The sequence below is a fragment of the Triturus cristatus genome, chromosome 9 (assembly GCF_964204655.1).
Source record: "Triturus cristatus chromosome 9, aTriCri1.1, whole genome shotgun sequence".
Lineage (NCBI taxonomy): Eukaryota > Metazoa > Chordata > Amphibia > Caudata > Salamandridae > Triturus > Triturus cristatus.
Genome location: NC_140592.1, coordinates 720,139,729 through 720,158,017, shown reverse-complemented (window position 1 = coordinate 720,158,017; position 18,289 = coordinate 720,139,729). Strand labels below are relative to the sequence as shown.

General features: G+C 38.7%; 1 pseudogene across 1 annotated transcript in view; it reads right to left on the bottom strand.

Annotated features, from left to right (window-relative positions):
- The window catches only part of LOC146798600 (solute carrier family 22 member 6-A-like), a 540,325-nt pseudogene that overhangs the window by 392,523 nt on the left and 129,513 nt on the right, over nucleotides 1-18,289 (bottom strand). The window contains exon 3 of the transcript XR_014969190.1: nucleotides 14,837-14,991. The product of XR_014969190.1 is annotated as a solute carrier family 22 member 6-A-like (transcript). The remainder of the gene's footprint in view (nucleotides 1-14,836; nucleotides 14,992-18,289) is intronic.

Here is an 18,289-nt window from a genome sequence, read left to right as displayed (position 1 = left end):
CCGCATATTGTACCTCTGAGCCCCGGGGGTGGCGGTCCCCGGGGCAGTGTGGGGGACCCCCCACAGTTTTTTTATTACTGCCCCCGGGATTTGGCCCCCCCGGGGGCCAATTATCAAAGAAGCGCAGGAGCCCCGCACTTCTTTTTTTTATTTTTGGGCAAAATTCGTGCTGGGTGCGCGAATCTCGCCAATTTCGTTTTTAAAAAACATGCTTTTTTTGGCCCTGGGGTTCCTTGTGGGACCCCCTGAGCAGGCCTAGGGGTCAGGGTGTTTCTACCCTGCCCCCTTGTCGCGTTTTTCGCGTATGTTTTATAGGTTTCTTGTGCCTCGGTTCTGACGAGGCACAAGATGGCTGCCAACACTTCCTGATCTGGAGTGTTGACAGCCAATTAGAATACAGCTCGTGCACAGCACGAGTCGGAACTGAGGACTAGCTCTTTGCCAAATTTGGTGTAATTCTGTTCAGCAGTTCGGGCTGTAGCTGCGTCAACAGGTCCTATGGAAAATGCATGGGGAAAATGGGTTTTGAGACCCCCCTTTTTCCTCGGCCCCCGCTTGACGAATCCCCGTGAAATTTTCAGGATATGAGCGGACCGGAGCTGGCCAAATATCTGGAAAATTTCGCGAAGATTCGTCAATCGGAGCCAACGTCATTCCAAATAGAATGTTGCGGATTTCCTATGGAAAATAGGTCCTAACTATATCTACCTACTGGCGAGTCCAGCTCGTCATGGGCACTGAAGAGGTTAAGGTAAGTGAAACACTAATGGTTGACTCACGTAAAAAACAGACATAAAATAAAAAATTAGATACACATTACTAACATGTGTTAAACACGGTCAACTGTGAATAATTGTTGCATTGTTTTCAAGAAAATAATTAAATTTGGTGTATTACCTTCAAAACATTTCTAACCGTTGAGCCCAAGTGGGCAGTGATCAATAGAATTAATTGGAACAAAATATTACCAGTAATAAAATGAGAACAGTTGGCCTGATTACGTGAATCTAACAAACGAAAAAATTACAGAAAACTGAAACTAGACTCAAAAGCTCTAGTCAGCGGAATAAAGAAAAAGGGGGGGAGGTTTGGAACAAATGAAACTCATTACATTTCCTGAGAATTCTCACAGGGGTTTCAAAGCGAACAGCAACTTTACATCATAAAGCGATTAATAAGACAAGTATATATTTGTGCTGCACTAGGGGATTACAAATGTGTACTCAATGCTTCATCTGCGTTCATGCCATTTGGAATTTTACAATCCAATGAAATTATGTATCTGGATTCTAATTTCCGCAACAACATCTGCCTGTTTCCTCCCCTGACGTTCTTTTTCACACTGTCAATGACAAAGTATTTAAGATCTTCTGATCTACCCCCGTGTATTGTATTTATATGTCGGGCCACTGGATATGACGGGTCATCGTTATTAATTGCCCTCAGGTGTTGTAGTATCCTTACATTCACGGGGTGAATTGTGCTACCCACGTACATTTTGTTGCATGTACATCGTAGCACATACACCGCAAACTCTGTCTTGCAAGTGTAGTGCTCACGAATTACAAACGGAGATTTCCTAAGGGGGGTGGGGACTGATGTAGTGTTTTCCCCGTGTTTACAGGCTTTGCATTTTGTACACTTAAAAAATCCCTTTTGTGCTTTTAGCCAACTGCTACCTTTGTCACTTACAGGGGCATTGACAACCAATTCACTTTTCATAGACTTAGCCCGCCTGAATGTTAATTGAGGGAGCTTGGTACATGAGGAGCCTATGACGGGGTCACATTGAACTAACGGCCAGTGTCTATACAAGATTCTTCTTAGATTGTTATGATACATGTTGTACCCTGTGACTAATCTAGGGGTTTGAACTTCCTGAACCATCTTTGCTTCTGACTTTTTGAAGATCAAATTTTCTCTAGTGGTATTTGTACACTTTTGTTTGGCTTTGTTCAAGGTTTGTGCTTTGTAGCCTCTCTTACTGAGTCGCGTGCATAAGTTATGTGTAGAAACGTGTAGGCTCTCTGTCGTACTACAATTTCGTTTCATTCGTAGACATTCAGCATATGGAATGCTTTCTATTAGTTTAGTTGGATGAAAACTCTGGGCGTGTAAAATCGCATTCCCCGAAGTAGCTTTTCTGAATGTGCGAGACTGAACTTTGTTTGCACTGATGTAGAGCTCTAGATCAAGGAATACTATGGATGTAGTACTAGTAGTACACGTAAATTTCAAGTTCAAATCATTTACATTAAGTCTAGTGGCAAAATCAATAGCTTCCTGTTCAGCACCTCTCCATAAAATAAAAATGTCATCTATGTAGCGCTGGTATAGCACTACATTTTGTGACATTACTGTAGAAAATTCTTGCATGAGTACTTGCTCCTCCCACCAGCCCATATGCAAATTAGCATAGCTGGGGGCGAAGCAAGTACCCATCGCAGTGCCTTGTAGTTGTTTGTACAGAAGTCTGTCAAACAAAAAAATGTTATTTTCTAGACACTATTCAATCATATTTAACAACATGTAAGTGTGTTGATGGAGACCGATGTTTCTCGTGCTAAGGTAGTATTTCACTGCATTCAAGCCGTCTCTGTGTCTAATGCTTGTATAAAGACTTTGAACGTCTAATGTCATGAACACAAACTCATTTTGCCAATTGCAATCGAAAATCTTCCTCAAAAAGTCCCCAGTGTCCTTTAAATATGCAGGTAATGTTTGCACAAACGGTTGAAGAAAATAATCTATGTATTTGCTGGTGTTTTCGAAAAGGCTTCCAATGGCAGAAATGATGGGCCTGCCCGGTGGGCATTCTGCATTCTTGTGGACTTTGGGAAGTAGGTAAAGTTGCGGAGTGATGGGATAATCATTCTTTAAGTAATCAAGTTCTGATTTTGAAATTAGACCTTTGCCTCTCCAGTCATATAAACAGCCATGGTATCTTTCCTTGATACTGATTATATTTGTGGCTGTTATTCGAGTATAACAATTTTTGTCCAAGAGTTGTGACAAAGCTTCTCGATTGTACATTTCAATGGGCCACAGCACCACGTTCCCTCCTTTGTCTGACCAACGTATGACAATGTCAGTCCGTTCTTTAATTTTTTGCATAACCGTTGTATATTGTATAGCCTGTTTGTTTAAGTTCTGTTGGAATTCATTACTACTACTGATTGCCAGTTTCTTTAAATCAGTAATCACTTTATCAGAGAAAATGTCAATATTGTCTCTTGGCATTATGGGGTTAAAAACCGATTTAGGTTTGAATGGCGTTCGGAGAGTTGTAGAAATGTCTAACTCCGCTCTGTCTGCCGCTTGGCTCACGCTCACTTGATCAATTCCTTCATTATATTCCAACTCTACCATATCTCTCAAGGTTGTCATGTCAGCCACGTCTAATGCCATTGGAAATAGATTGTCTTCTACTTGTGCATCCTTTTTGTTCTTCATAGTGAAGAAATGTTTCCGTAATTTCAAATTTCTCGTGAAATGGTAAAGGTCTATCCTGGTCTCTGTGTAGTCAAAGTTCGTGGGTTTGCAGAAAGATAGGCCAAGACTTAAAACTTTTTCTTCCGTTGTTGATAACGCCATCGTTGAAAGATTTATTACTGTGTTATCAGCCTCTGTAATATCGTTTATCTTCGTCTGTTCCGTCTGTATATCGGTTTTGCAAACTGTTGAGCGTTTTCGCCATCTCCTGTCTTTTCTCCGTCTGCTCTTTGATTTAAAGTTCTGTTTGTTGTGAATTCGCGTTGTTGTGGCCTTGGGCGTAGGCTCATTAAACGTTCTACACGTAAAAAACCCAACTCTTGTGCGGGTGTAGGTGCTTTGCTTGCTTGGGGTCCACTCCCGGTGCCTTCTGGATCAGACTCAATTTCTGAACTTAGTTCAGATTCACTGGGTACAGGGTGTCCACTAATGCCGCTACTTGTAGTTGTTGACAGTTGTTGGCGCCGAATATTATCAAATTTCCTCGAAAAGGTGTAAATGCGACCAAAAAGATAATCATTCCTGTCTCGCTGGAATTTGATGGCTTTTCTTTCCTTGATGGTTTGTTCATACTTTAGGACCCGATTCTTAATGTCCAACAGACCTTTACTCACTTCATCTTGGTTGGACGCTTTGTCTAGTTCTTTGCATATTTCATCAATACATAACAAGATCTTTTCTCTGTCCGTCGTAGCAAACTTTATTAGTATTTCCAACATATTTCTGGACGATTGGGCACTATTCTCAGCCCATTCCTGGAGCATAGCGGGATCTGGGTTTTCATAGGTCGGTGCGACTAAAATCCTCAGACCCCTCGGTATCCGCCCCACCTCAAGATATCTTTTAAGAGATGTGCACTCCCACCACTTGGCCACCTCATGTCTCCGTAATTTCTCCAATTCACCCAATAGCTGTTTCACGCTGTTTCCTGCTACTGTTGTTTGCGTGTTCCCTCTCGGGGTAGCTGTGCTTTCTTGCTGATCGCTAAATATGTCAATCGCTGCCGCTTCTCTCTCCCTGATCCAATCCTCTGCCATTGTTGTGGAATAACGTATATTTCAAACACCCACTGTCTGTAAGTGACGAACCTTACAGAACTCACTCTCCCATAAGCCACCTGGTCGGAAAACACAAATGATGGGTCACACTGTGAGCTTACCTGGATCCCGGTCTGCCCTCCGGCAATCACGAGAGACAGGATACTCACGTACGCGTAATCACATCCTGTGTACCACCGAAGTCACGGCTTGGGGGGCTCTCCGCTTTCCTTGTACGACAAAGACAGTCCACACGATTCACCGGCAGCGGAGTGCACCAGAACGAGGAGGGTCAGTGTCGGAGGCTCCGGAATGCCTCTAATATTAAGTCCAATCCCGCTTAACACATTACGAACAGGCACTGACACCGTGGGATGATTCCAAAGATGTTTATTCCATCAACAACGATCCAAAACCAAGACGCGTTTCGGCAGACGAGTCCGCCTTGCTCACTATCCCAATTTTTTCTCTCAATTACAGTCCTATCTCAGTTTTCAACATTTATATCAAACTCAAGTGGTTGCCTTGGTGACATAAGGTTAGTAAAGGACATAGAAGAGGTTTTAAGGTAAGTGAAACACTAATGGTTGACTCACGTAAAAAACAGACATAAAATAAAAAATTAGATACACATTACCAACATGTGTTAAACACGGTCAACTGTGAATAATTGTTGCATTGTTTTCAAGAAAATAATTAAATTTGGTGTATTACCTTCAAAACATTTCTAACATATATATATATATATATATATATATATATATATATATATATATATATATATATATATATATGTATATATATGTATATATATTCCCATTCGATAGTCCTTGTCTCGGACCACAATTGAGGTGCACACTGGAGGACTGCAATCGTCTTAATTTATTAGCCACGAACAAAACAAACACCCGACAGACGCGTTTCGGCTACACGCCTTTGTCAATGTCGGTAGAGTCAACGTTTACGCTAATTTTTAAACAAACAAATAATTCATCAACATAGAAAGGTGAAGGCAGTTCATTCTTGTTGTGTTATGGAAAGCAAGGAAGGATTAACAATGTTCAATGCTTTGACTCTTGATGGCAGCCATCTTACGATGTATTATTTAATCATACATTTCATTGCCACCTGCACATTATAGCCGCATGTGTACACATTTGACATCTTCCTCATTTTATATATGTACAACTATTTACATATTGTATCAACGATTGTCTTCTGTATAAATATACAAATATACAAATATACACACTGTCTCACCCTGTATAGGCAAAAGGTGACATTAGTTTGGAGCAAATTTATTCTGCCCTGAATGGGCTATTTTTAACATATTGGTTAAGGGAATCTCCTACCAACATTATATTCTACTCCCACCTATCATTCTTCTCTGTATATTGTAGATGGTACAATCGTTTAGAATGTCAAGCATACCCACTAATGTTATGCCTCGTTATCCTTCTTTCATTTTCTACAAGTCTAAATAATTACAAATTAACAAATTTCATTCTTCCACAGACATATTTTAGCCACCCCATTTGGTATTCTCATGGAATGTGTACCCAAAGTTCCTCCTCATTGTTCAGGCCAGAAGAGCTTTTAGTTTGCATCTCAATTATATATTTTGATTCTGACTTCCTCAGTTTTCTTACTCTGTCCCCACCCCTCTCATCTTTGGGGATCTGATCCATGCAAAAAAACTTAAGGAGGTTCTGGTTGGATTTATGATGCTCTTGGAAGTGGCGGGCCACAGGGTATGTCACATCTCGGTTCTTAATATCACGCATGTGCTCGAGAACTCTTTTTTTAGTGGGATGGATAGTGCTCCCTATATAGTTGAGTTCACATGGACAGGACAAGCAGTATACAGTGATATCTGTATTGCAATTCATCAGTTTGGTAATTTTTCTTTTTGTCGTTCTGCCCGGAATAGTGAATTCTTTTACCTTTTTGCAATTTTTGCATGCCTTGCAGTTCATGCATGGGTAAAATCCTGTTACAACTTCCTTCCTTTTCGGATTTTTGGATAAGTGACTCCTTATGAGTTGGTCTTTTAGGACCGGACCTCTCCTGTAAGTTATCAGGGGGTTCTTTGGCATGTGCGGTCCTATGACTAGGTCTGATTTGAGTATCTTCCAATTTCTTCAGAAGATTTGAACAATCTCGGTGGATTTGACTGAATAATCTGTTAAAATCCTTACTTCATTCTTGTTATCTGTTCTTTCTCTGAGGTTTCCCTATCTCCCAATATCAGGTTCTGTCTTAGCAGATTTTCTGCTTTTCTTTCTGCCCCTTTTAACACTCTTTCTTTGTATCCCCTCTCCCTGAGTCTGTTAAATGATTCATCTTTGGATTTACGAAATCCCTTGTCTGTTGTGCATTTTCTTTTAATTCTCACAAGTTCCCCATAAGAGACCCCCTTGATCACGCTATCGGATGGAAACTTCCAGCATGCAACGTACTGTTTCCAGCTGATGACTTCTGATGTAATGTTGTCTGTATGTTGTTATCTTCTAAATAGACAAGTAGGTCTAGATAGGGTACTTGTGTTTTGCTGATGCATTCGGTGAAAGTCAGATTGCAATCATTATTGTTAAGGGTGGCAACATAAATTTCCACCTCTTCTCATGTACCTTTCCAAATAATGAAGGGGTCGTCTATGTAGCGAGCCCACAACACAATTTTGTCTAACCACTTCTCGTTGTTCCCTGCCCAGGCCACGTGCTTCTCCCACCAGCCAACGAATACATTTGCGTAACTGGGGGCGAAGCACGTGCCCATAGTAGTTCCCTGCTCCTGATGTTACAGTTCCCCTGCGAAGAGAAAAATGTTATTCTTTATTCTTCAAACAGAAAGATGTCAATTCCATGATCATTAAATTGTGCTCATAAAATTTCGCATTTCATTTTTTCAAGAAGAACTCTATTGCTCTCAAACCCTTGTCATATGTATGCTTGTATAAAGACTTGTCACGTCTAAAGTTACAAGCAGCATGTTCGATTCCCATTGAATGTCTGAGATAATGCGCAAAATGTCCTTCGTATCTTTTATGTAGGAGCTCAGATCTCTAACTAGTGGGTTCAAAAAACAATCTATGTATATAGAAGCAGACTATTTAGTGAGGACACAATCGGTCTGCCTGGTGGATTTTTGTTGCATTTATGCACTTTTGGCAGGTGATAGAATGTAGGGTTTTCTGGTGCTTCACAATGAATACATCTGAAGTCCACATCTTTCAGTATTCCTTTATCACGCCATTTCACTAGAATTTCATAAAATTCACTTATGCTATTCTCATATGTAGATTGGGTGACTATCTTGTAACATTCTTTATCGGATAGTTGTCTCCACGCTTCTCTTTGATATTGTTTTCTGTCCATCAATATGACATTACCTCCCTTGTCCGAGGGTTTTATAAATAGGTCATCATAATTTTTTAGGTCCATAATTGGCTTCCACTTGTTTTTTTACATATTTTCTTTTCTCAAATCTGGGCCTCTGGCTTGTAATTTTTTCAGATTGCTTACGACCAGATTGTGGAACATATATATGTGTCTTTCACTTTTTAAAATAAGTTTCATTGTTAGATTTGTTTAAATAAACATTTAAGGCCTGATTATGATGTCGGTCGGAGTTGCCTCCGACCGACATCTCTGCAGTTTTGGAACCGACCAACCTCGGTTTGTTGGTCTGAAACCTCAATTACGATGCGACCGCACATGATGCAGTTGCAAACTCCCATTTCTCTATGGGAGCTTGTGGTGCTGGCGGAACTGTCTGCAGCACAAGCTCCCATAGAAAAATGGGAGTTTGTGTAAATTTCTGCCACGTGCTGTAAGGCTTCTGCCACACAGTGCAGGGATTTTCAGGGCCATCAACCGGAGGCGGTAGAGGGAAGGGGGCCCTGCTAGGGGCTTCCAATGTTGCTTTCCGACAGGCTTCCCATGTCAAAAAGCCCAGCATGTCTGAAACCAACATCAGAATCCTGACAGCGGAAAAGCAATCAGTTCAGGATTATGTGCGGCTTACGACTGGCTAACGGAATCCTTGAGCCCGTCGATTTTCCCAGCCGGGTAAACTCCGACCGCCTTCTTTGTAAGAAGGCGGTCGGAGTTTAAACCCTGGATGTTGGCCGGAAACCCTGTGACCTTTGGTCTGAGGCTTTCCGACTGACATCCAATTAAGGCCCTAAATATGTTTTATTTTTATTATATACATTTTATTATGTAATATATTTAAAAAGCAATATTTTATACATCAACAGTGACAATCATATCTTTTTTTTCAAATTTTGGCACTTACCATTATAAGTATAGGATGACGATATTTTTGACTTCGTTTTTTTTATGTCCCGATACTTTTGTGGCATGATATTTTAGGTGGCAGTATTTTGTCAGTGAACAATAGTAGATTATGTCTATTGTCAAGGGGTCCAGAGAAATCTATGGCAATCTTCTCTCATGCATGCTTTGGAAGATCAGACATGTTTAGCGGATGCAGGGTTGTTTTGAAAGACAAGCCGCTGCACAAGTGACATGCCCTTAATTCTTTTTCAACTCTTTCATCAAGATGAGGGAACAACATTTGGTCCTGTAGAACTCGTTTAGTAGCAACAATCCAAAATGTCCCTCATGGGCCAATTCAATAAATTGCTGTCTCAGACTCTCTGGTATGAAAATTCTCAACCCTCGTAAGATGATGCCTTCAGGAGTAACAGAAAGTTCTTTTTGCACATTTGTGAATTTCTGGTATTCCAGGTCATTATGAAGAGTTCAAGTATGCTTTTGCCTTGATTGATGTATAATCATGTCTTTGACTATGAGCAAGTCTCTATCATTGTTCGTGGCAGCAATGATTCGTTTCAACAATATGGTAGCAGGGATACTGGATTTCACAATGAAATTAACATAAGCATCAGCTGCTTTAAAAGAATTGCCATGACACTGTATTTGCACACTTGAGAAGTAGTCAGCAGAATTGTAATCTTTTCCTGGATGATGCACAATCGTATAATTATGGTCCTGCAATACACCCCCATTTCTAAATGCGATGGGGCTTCTTGGCTTTAGGATTAGCAAACATGGTGAGGAATGCTTGGTGGCAGTTGACAACTGTGAAATACTTTCCATATAGGAACACATGAAAATACTCACAAGCGCACACCACAGTGAGGCTTTTTTCCAGGTTGTGAATAGGCACGTTCCATCAATGACAAAGTTCAGCTAACATAAGCCACAATGTGTGTTGGGGCATTGGGATGTCCAGTGTGCTTGGAAAAGATGGCACCCAACCCCACTAGGCTTGCATCAGCAACAACATCCGTCTGCAATTCAATTTCAGATCAAAGTAAGCCATTTCAGTAGCATTCTCAATTGCATGCTTGATTTTCTTGAAGCTTTGTTTACATTCACATGTACATCGAATTGGAACATTCAGTTTTGGCAAACACAGGTCTATACATTGAACAGTAACTTGGCCATACCAAGGAAGGATCGCAGCATAGCTACATTTTGTAAGGGGAGAAATGAATAACAAGGCTTGTGCTTTATATGGATCAGTAGTCATTCCCCAATCAAAAAAGATATGACCAAAGAACTTGAGTTTGGTTTTAGGAAACTCACTCATTGCCGCATTTAAAGTGAGACCTGCATTGGCAAGTATACAACATACTTGTGCAAGTTCTTTATCATGTTCCTTCCATGTGGCCAAAAGAGCTAGTATGTCATCACTGTAATTCACAGCCTCTGTGACTGACTGTGTTATGCGATGAATGACATTCAAAAAGAGTTTTGCAGCTGACGACACTCTGAAACGTAGCCTTTTATATCTAAGAAAGTAGTCTATTCTTGATTCAAGGCTTATAACGGTTGAGCAGTGGGTTAGTGAAGCAAAAGATGCTGCTGCCCAAGTGAATTTTCTGACCAAGGGATTAACACAATTGAAAAAACTGTCTGAAGATTTAGAAAATCTCAACTGATGCAATAATTTTCATATTAATGGTATTTCAGAGGACTCCGAGGGGCAGGACATGATTAAATGCCTAAAGCTTCATCACCCAAAGAATGTTGGCTTAAAGTCTTTGGTCAAGTTGAATATCCAAAGAGCTCATCGGATGGGCCCCACACAGTCCTTAAATTCTAATAGACCTTAAGGGATTATTGCTTTATTTTTACAATACTCAGACCTAATGGATGTCTTCACAATGGCCAAACAACAGAAACAGATGCTCTGGTCAGGGCAGAAGGTTTTGTTTAGTCTAGATGGGTCTAGAGCCACCGCCAAGAGACAGAAAGATACCGGCTTATTCTAACCTGTTTTTAAGGTCACATACAAGGATAAAACAACCACATTCGAGGAGCTAAAGGACCTTAAGCTGTTCATACATTCACACAAGGGAGAAGAGATGGAACTTAGAAAAACCTGACTTGCTCTCTCCATAATTTTGTAACTCTTGTTTTATTGTTTCCCTAAAAGATCCCATACTACCCCCTAATCCAAAGTAATTTGTTGTAGTGCCTTTCGGGGCCTACCTGCTTTTGGTTTACATGGTATGTTGGAGATGTATTGTCATTTTTAGTATGGTAAGTTTGAGTGTATTTTCTAGTTCATCTGGATGTTGTATTGTATTCTTTTTTCTTTGTTCTAGTTACTTCATTTTTCATGACATTACTTGTTCTATATTAATCTTAATCCTTGATTTTTCCCTGTTCAGGCTGGGCATCTATTTGTCCTGTTTCCTGTTCCCCCTCTCACCATTAATAACCTATTTTTTCTTCATTGATAACCATGACTAAAGTCTTTTGTCATCTTTTATTTTTTTTTCTGCACTAGCTATTTTAACTCCCTCACACTATTTGTCTTTTTTCCCTTTTCTTTATCTCTTTTTCAATGTTCTTATCTCTCTCTACATTTATTTCCAGCTGCTTTATTTTTTCTCTATATGCAACCATGTTTACTTGTTATTCCACCATTCCACATCACGTCCTATTTATTTTGTTTTCTATTATTTGGTATTAAGTTTATATATGTCTTCTTGGTTAATCGTTATTGTTCATATTTTCAATGGCTAATTTACATATTAATTCTTGGAATTTAAAGGGTCTTCAAAACCCTGTTAAAAAGCAGAGGGTGCTTACTCACCTTTCAAAATTGAATTGCCAAATTGCTTTCCTACAGGAGACGCATCTTAAGGAACAATATACTGACTGTTTGCACAGACGAGGGTTAGGTATATTTTAGTTCTCCTGCTATTAATAACAAGAATGGTAATTTAACTTTGGTACATAAATCTTTGCTTGTTCAATTGTTAAATGAAACACAAGATGATGCTGGTAGATGGCTATTATTGAATATTAAGATGAATGATATCATTTTCTTGCTAGGCAATGTTTATGGCCCTAGCGGTGGATTCACAATTTTAAGATTGTTTTTCATCCCTTTTACCTGCTTGTCTCTTGGACAACTTTATAGTAGGGGACAATTACAATCAATTAATGGATCCCTTCTTAGATCGTCAATCTCAGCTTAGATATATTTCTAATAAAATGCAAAAAACTTTCCAGACGGGTATATCTTCCAAATGGTTAATTTACTTGTGAAGAACTTCTCATCCAGTTGTTTTAGAACTCCCCTATTTGCCCCTGTTCACTTTTCACGCTCCAGAATAGATCATTTATTTGTCACCAAAGAATTTCTTCAATCTGTACCAAATGTTGTGATAGGTTCTATTCTCATCTCTGACCCTGTATATTAGATTTGGATACTGCTAGCGACATCTCTCCTCCCCATAGGTGGACATTTAATAATGCCTTATTGCAATATAAAGAATTTATTGAGGAATTCACAGGCGTTTTGTTTAATGATTTCTTTGCAGTTAATTTAATTTCCGACTCTCAGATTAATTTTATACGTGTTCATTTTAAAGGGTTTTGTTATAGACTATGTTGCCACCAAAAAAAAAAAATACTTAAAGAATATTCACAATTATTATTAAAAAAATCACAATGTTAGAACATGAACATTTTTTCTCTATTAAAACAGATACTTTGTCCAGATTAATACAAGCTAAATTAAAATATAATGAACAAACAAACAATCTTAGGATAACGCTTACGGTTCTTTACTCAAAGTTAACGCTAAAATGTTTGGTGGTCGCAACAAGGCTGGAAAACTGCTGGAAAATTATTTAAAAGTGAAGAAGCAAAAGTCCAAAATACACGTTATGACAGATACTCTTAGGGTTAATCACACTAGTGATGTCAAAATATTAGGGTGTTTTACACAATACTGTACTAATCTAGTCCTTGTCTACTGACGAACAATTAGACAACTTCTTTCATTCTATCATCAAACCTTCAGATCTCAAAAAAGACCTTTTCATAATGGACACTGAGATAACTGAGCTGGAACTTAAAAATGCTGTACTTCAACTTCCTTAGGATAAAGCACTAGGTCCAAATGGTTTTTCGGTCCAGTTTTATTCTTAATTTGCACATCTTCTGATCCCAAAATTACTAAATATAATCATTCACTTTTTAACTAAAGAGCAAAGGCAATGCTCTACCTACTTCCTAAAAAAGGTAAAGATTTATCCAAATGTGGGAATTACAGATGTCTCCTTTATTAGTACGGATTGTAAGAGTCGCTAAAGTCCTTTTACGTATTAAACAAGTCAGTCCTGACTTAATTTGTATACACCAATCAGGATTTGTGAAGCTGAGTTTGATTTGGGATAATTCCAGGACTTTTCTCAATATCATTCACTATAATGCTTCAAATTAGAGAAAATAAGCATACATAGAACAGTGGAATTTTAATTTTATAAAACTAAAAGAACAAAAATTAAAGAGAAAAGAAGAAGATTAGTCAAAATGAATAACAGGAGCATGCCTTAACAGCCATCTCTAAATACCTATAGCATTCAAACAGACTTATAGTTACCTCATGGGGGATCAAACGTGTTATTAACAGGTCTAGAACGAGTAATAGTCCTGGATAAGTAGGAAGTGAGCAGAAGACATAGTAAATCTCTTCAAATCATTAGGGCATAAGCTCTATCTAATCCCTGATGATGGCAAAGTAAATTCCACCAACCAATGGCATCTAAATTTAATATCCCTTAAGCTGCAATAACCTTAGGAGCTGAAAAAGCTTGTGATCGAGTTCAATGGGATTTTATGTTTGGTGCTCACAAATGACATGGTTTTAGCCCGCATTTTCTCAGATACATTCATCTTCTGTACTCTCAACCCTCCGCTTCAATGTTTGTAAACGGCAAATAATCCTAATATTTTCCTGTCCTGTTTTTACCGACTACAGCGTATGCAATAGACATGCCCTGGGTATAGTGAGATTTAATTATCATGAGACCCCCACTAAGCATTAGGATCCTCATAATCTCTCAGTAGATTTCTTTTCCATAATTTTACTATAGCCACTCAGAAGGAAAAAGGAGGACTGCCTGGGCATAACATGAATTAACAATAAATTAACTAAACTATTTTTGCATACCCGTCACCACCCGTCATCAATTGCCGGTGCATTAATTAAGACATACAAAACAATCCAATATTATTCCACATTCACAATCATAAACTAATCTTTAGTAATCCTATGCAGTGGTATTTAGATTTCCACAGTTCTCTCTCTGGATAGCTCTTCCATACCCAGCGTGTCAATGTTTCAGCTCCTTAGGCTAAATTCTGCCCAGAGCCATTGTGAGAGCAACAGTGGCTGAAAGCCACTGTGATGATAGAAAACAAATTATCTCAAAGGGTGTAAACATATAACATCTTATTTATGCTACAGCTCACTTACTCCATGCATGTGGCAAGTGACATACATTTAGGCAGACACCTATCTTCTTAATGGGAGATACCTATGAGAAACGTATATTTACTGTATGCTGATTAAATAATTGGTGGTATTACTTAATTAAGATATACCAAATATATATACCAGTATATGTACCAAGTGACTAGTAGTTGGGTCATATATTTTTAAAATGTATAAAGAACATCCAGCAAAGAGTGGAGAGCAGTCTTCAAATGAATATATGTCATTGTTCCAGGGCATACCTATAAGCAACTGTTTGACCTGTAAAAGTGAATAAAGATTTCCAATTGGAATTCATTTTGTGTCATTCTCTCCAGTAACATGGCTATATGTTGTTGGCTGTAGAGTGTGACATCTGAAGAAGAACCACATTTCCAGAGGGCTAGAATGTCAATGCTAAGCAAGGGAGTTTTTGTCAAACATGCAAGCAGCTTGGAGAAGATCGGTAATGATATAAAAGGATACACTTCTTTTACCCAGTGACACTGTGTTCAGGACAATTCCTGAGTTGGCCATCCCAACCAGGAAGCGGAAAACACAAAATGAAATAAAGTTAGGTGAAAAAGCTGTACATGTCCCGGAGACTGCCAGTTGCAAGTAGGACCACATTATCAGCCGTCTTCGTCCAAATCTAAATAAGAAAGAGAACCAAGTTAAGTCATTTCTCCTATGATAAATCACAAGTGATCGAAGAAAAGTCAAATGTGATACCAATAATGTTTCCATAAACTAAGATTAGTTGTCAGTTATTGCTCAATCTGTTAAAGTAAACAAGCGAGGGAGACCCTGAATTTGAGTTAACCAGAATTGATTAAGCTTTCAAGAGAGATTAGGAAGTAGCAAAGCTTGAGGTGAATTCTAAAATGTGTTGTCTAACAATGTTAGTTTTCTTTTAAATGAACTGCAATTAGTGTGCCATCTTCCTTTTCTTTTTTTAAAGTATTTATTTGTCTAAATGTTTACATCTTGTGGGACAAATGGCGATACAACAAATCACAAAAGATATATTGAACCCTATCCTTTACTGATGCACACTGTTACTAGAAGCATTTAGAAGTCGAATAAGTTTTCCCGTTTTCTGTCTGTGTAAAAATGTGGCCTTATTATACTAAAGGGACAAGGTGACGGAGAACATGTACACAGGAAAGAGAGTTAATTGAGGGACAGGGCTAGGGAATGGAGATCAAAACATACAGGTATATTTCCTTTCAGTGACAGGGGCCAATCTGTGTCTCTATGGCACATTGTTCAGTATAGCGATGGCTTGTGCATCTTTTCTTTTGCCTTCCCTATGAGATTGTGTCAAATATGAGATTATGTGACTCACTCAGCACAGTGATAAAGGCATTAGACACAATACGGTTTTCATGATACATCACATCTGTCTTTTACCCTGTGGTGCAACAGAGGTAAAAATAACTAAAGGTCATTAGCTTGTCCACGTTACAGAGTAAGATAAAACAGAGCCAAAGTGTCCATAAAAACCAACATCCAACAGTTGACATAATAAAAAATCAGCTCATGAAATGAGTTAAAATCTACTTACAAGGATGCATCGTGGCTTTCTCCTCATTAATTCTGAATGACAGTCTTAACACATTGTGCATTATAAAACTCATTTGAATGACTACCTTTAGAAAATGTAGCATAACAATGGAAGCATTAAACATACCAAAGTTCCCATAATCCTTCATGTCTGTCCTTTAGCCCAGCGGTTTGTGACCTACTGACTTCTGTGGGACCCCACTTAATCATCACTGGAACACGGTGACCCCCCACTGAAATATTTTTGGAATCCGGGCCTCTCCCCTGGAGTCTTTACTAGAAGCCTGGGACCCCAGCCTAAGAATTTTAGATCATTTGAACCACAAAAAAATACTCAAAAATATAGATACAAACATTCATTCAACAAATTCACAAATCTTTAAATATTTTATTTAATTCACAAACAAATATAAAACAATTCTACATTTTAATCTTAATGTGAAGAATGGAGTATTACTTAAATTCAGTTGAGGCCATTCATTATCCAAGCTGTATTCTGTATGATGCATTTTCACTGCTCCAATGGATCTATCTGATGATACTAACTGGGAGGCGTGGTTTAGTAAAAGGATTGCATTGCATCATGCAAGATAATGCAAAGGCAACGCAATCCTTAAGTCAGAATTATCAAGCCATGCAAAGCCACCTTGCATTGCTTGGTATATTCAGAGTAACGCAAGGCAGCGCAGGTCGCTTCCTTTCATTACTCTGAGCCAGGAAGACGGTACATGTGTGGTGCGTGGTTGTTCCCACCACATCCATGTTTTTGGAGCATTCCTAGATTTACCAGAACACGTCAACCTGGGAATGCATCAAAATTGTACTCATTCCTAATAGAGACACAACTAGGAGAAATATCCTTATTTCTCTTTGTTGTTTCCTCTTTCTAAGTGTTCTGCATTCTGATACACACTTAGAAAGAGGAAACGCCTGTAAGGATTGCTTTTGTGCAGGAAGGTGTCCTTCGTGCGCAAAAACAATCCTGTCTGCAACCCAGGCACCCGTGCACAATCGGGCAAGGATCTCTGCATAGGCGTTCGTCGTCAGCACCTCCGGGTCACCAGGCGCTATACAGTGCACCAGTGCATGGAGAGAGAGCAAAAATATGATATATCTTGTTAGATATGGTGCATTTCTGCCCTCTCCATTTGACACAGCGGAGCAAGAAGTCTTGCTGCATTGCGCTGCATCAAATATTGATAAATATGCCCCTTCATTTTTAGTCTCCAATTTAAAATTCCTTCACATTTACAGACTTTAAAAATTTTCAATTTGTCTTCATTCATATACACTTTACTAATATGTTAAAAATATTTGCATTTCTAAGCAGTCAGGGCCTACTCTGTAGGCTTGAAGTAAACCCAGATGTCCCAGACCACATGTTAAGAACCGCTGCTTAAGCCCATCATGCAAAAGAGGCAAAAATAACTGTAGGTACAATGTGCCCACCTCACCAAGTAAGATAAAACAGAGTAGAAATATCCATGTAATCCAGTTTACAGAGCCAGTTTAAAAAGTGTCAAAATTTACTTCTGAGAAAGCATCGTGGTTACATCCTAATTATTTCTGGGGAACATTTTTAACATTTGGTACATATTAAAACACATTCGACAAGTAACATAAGTAGAAACTGTTAAGATTTAAAAATATTTCTACAGCAGATTTAAGGACTGTCCCCTTACTGCGTTTGGGAAAGTTAATATCAAATGGTGCATTTTAAAGCAGTTTAGGAGATTACAATTGATTAAACCCTGATACGATTTAAATGCATTTTGCAGTGAGGTTGAGATACTCTCACACAAAATGTTTGGTGAGTATGGTATACGAATGAAGTGTTTTAAACACATTGGAGCTATATCAGTGTTTAATTTGAAGCAGTGGATTCTGGTGCTTTGCACTGGCACTTAATTGTTAACACCGGCACTTATGACAGTCTGCTACAGGTTGGTGTTGTCTGTTTAATTTAGAAGTGAGCAGAACAACAATCATTTATTAATTCAATATACTTTAAAAAAGAACAATATCTGCTGCCACAGTCATTCTTATAGCATCGGGTGCCTTGAATAATCTGAATTTTCACACTTGTAGGAGTGTGATGGTTAGTAGTTGTGTTGATACTGTCATTAATATGGCTATTAGGGACAATGAGAGGTGCAAGACACAGTGGGCTCCCGACGGGGACCCTAGCACTTATTCTTTTTTATAAATTGAGCACTGGCCTCTATTCATATTGGTTAAAACCTAATCAAATTGAAATATAATTGTATAGGGAGCTATTAGGGTTTTTGAAAAGATTGTTTTGGGGAAAAAAAACGTATTGCAGTTTAAAATATTGTGTTGTAATAGAACCTGAATAATAATTTTCAGTGCTATTATTAAAAAAT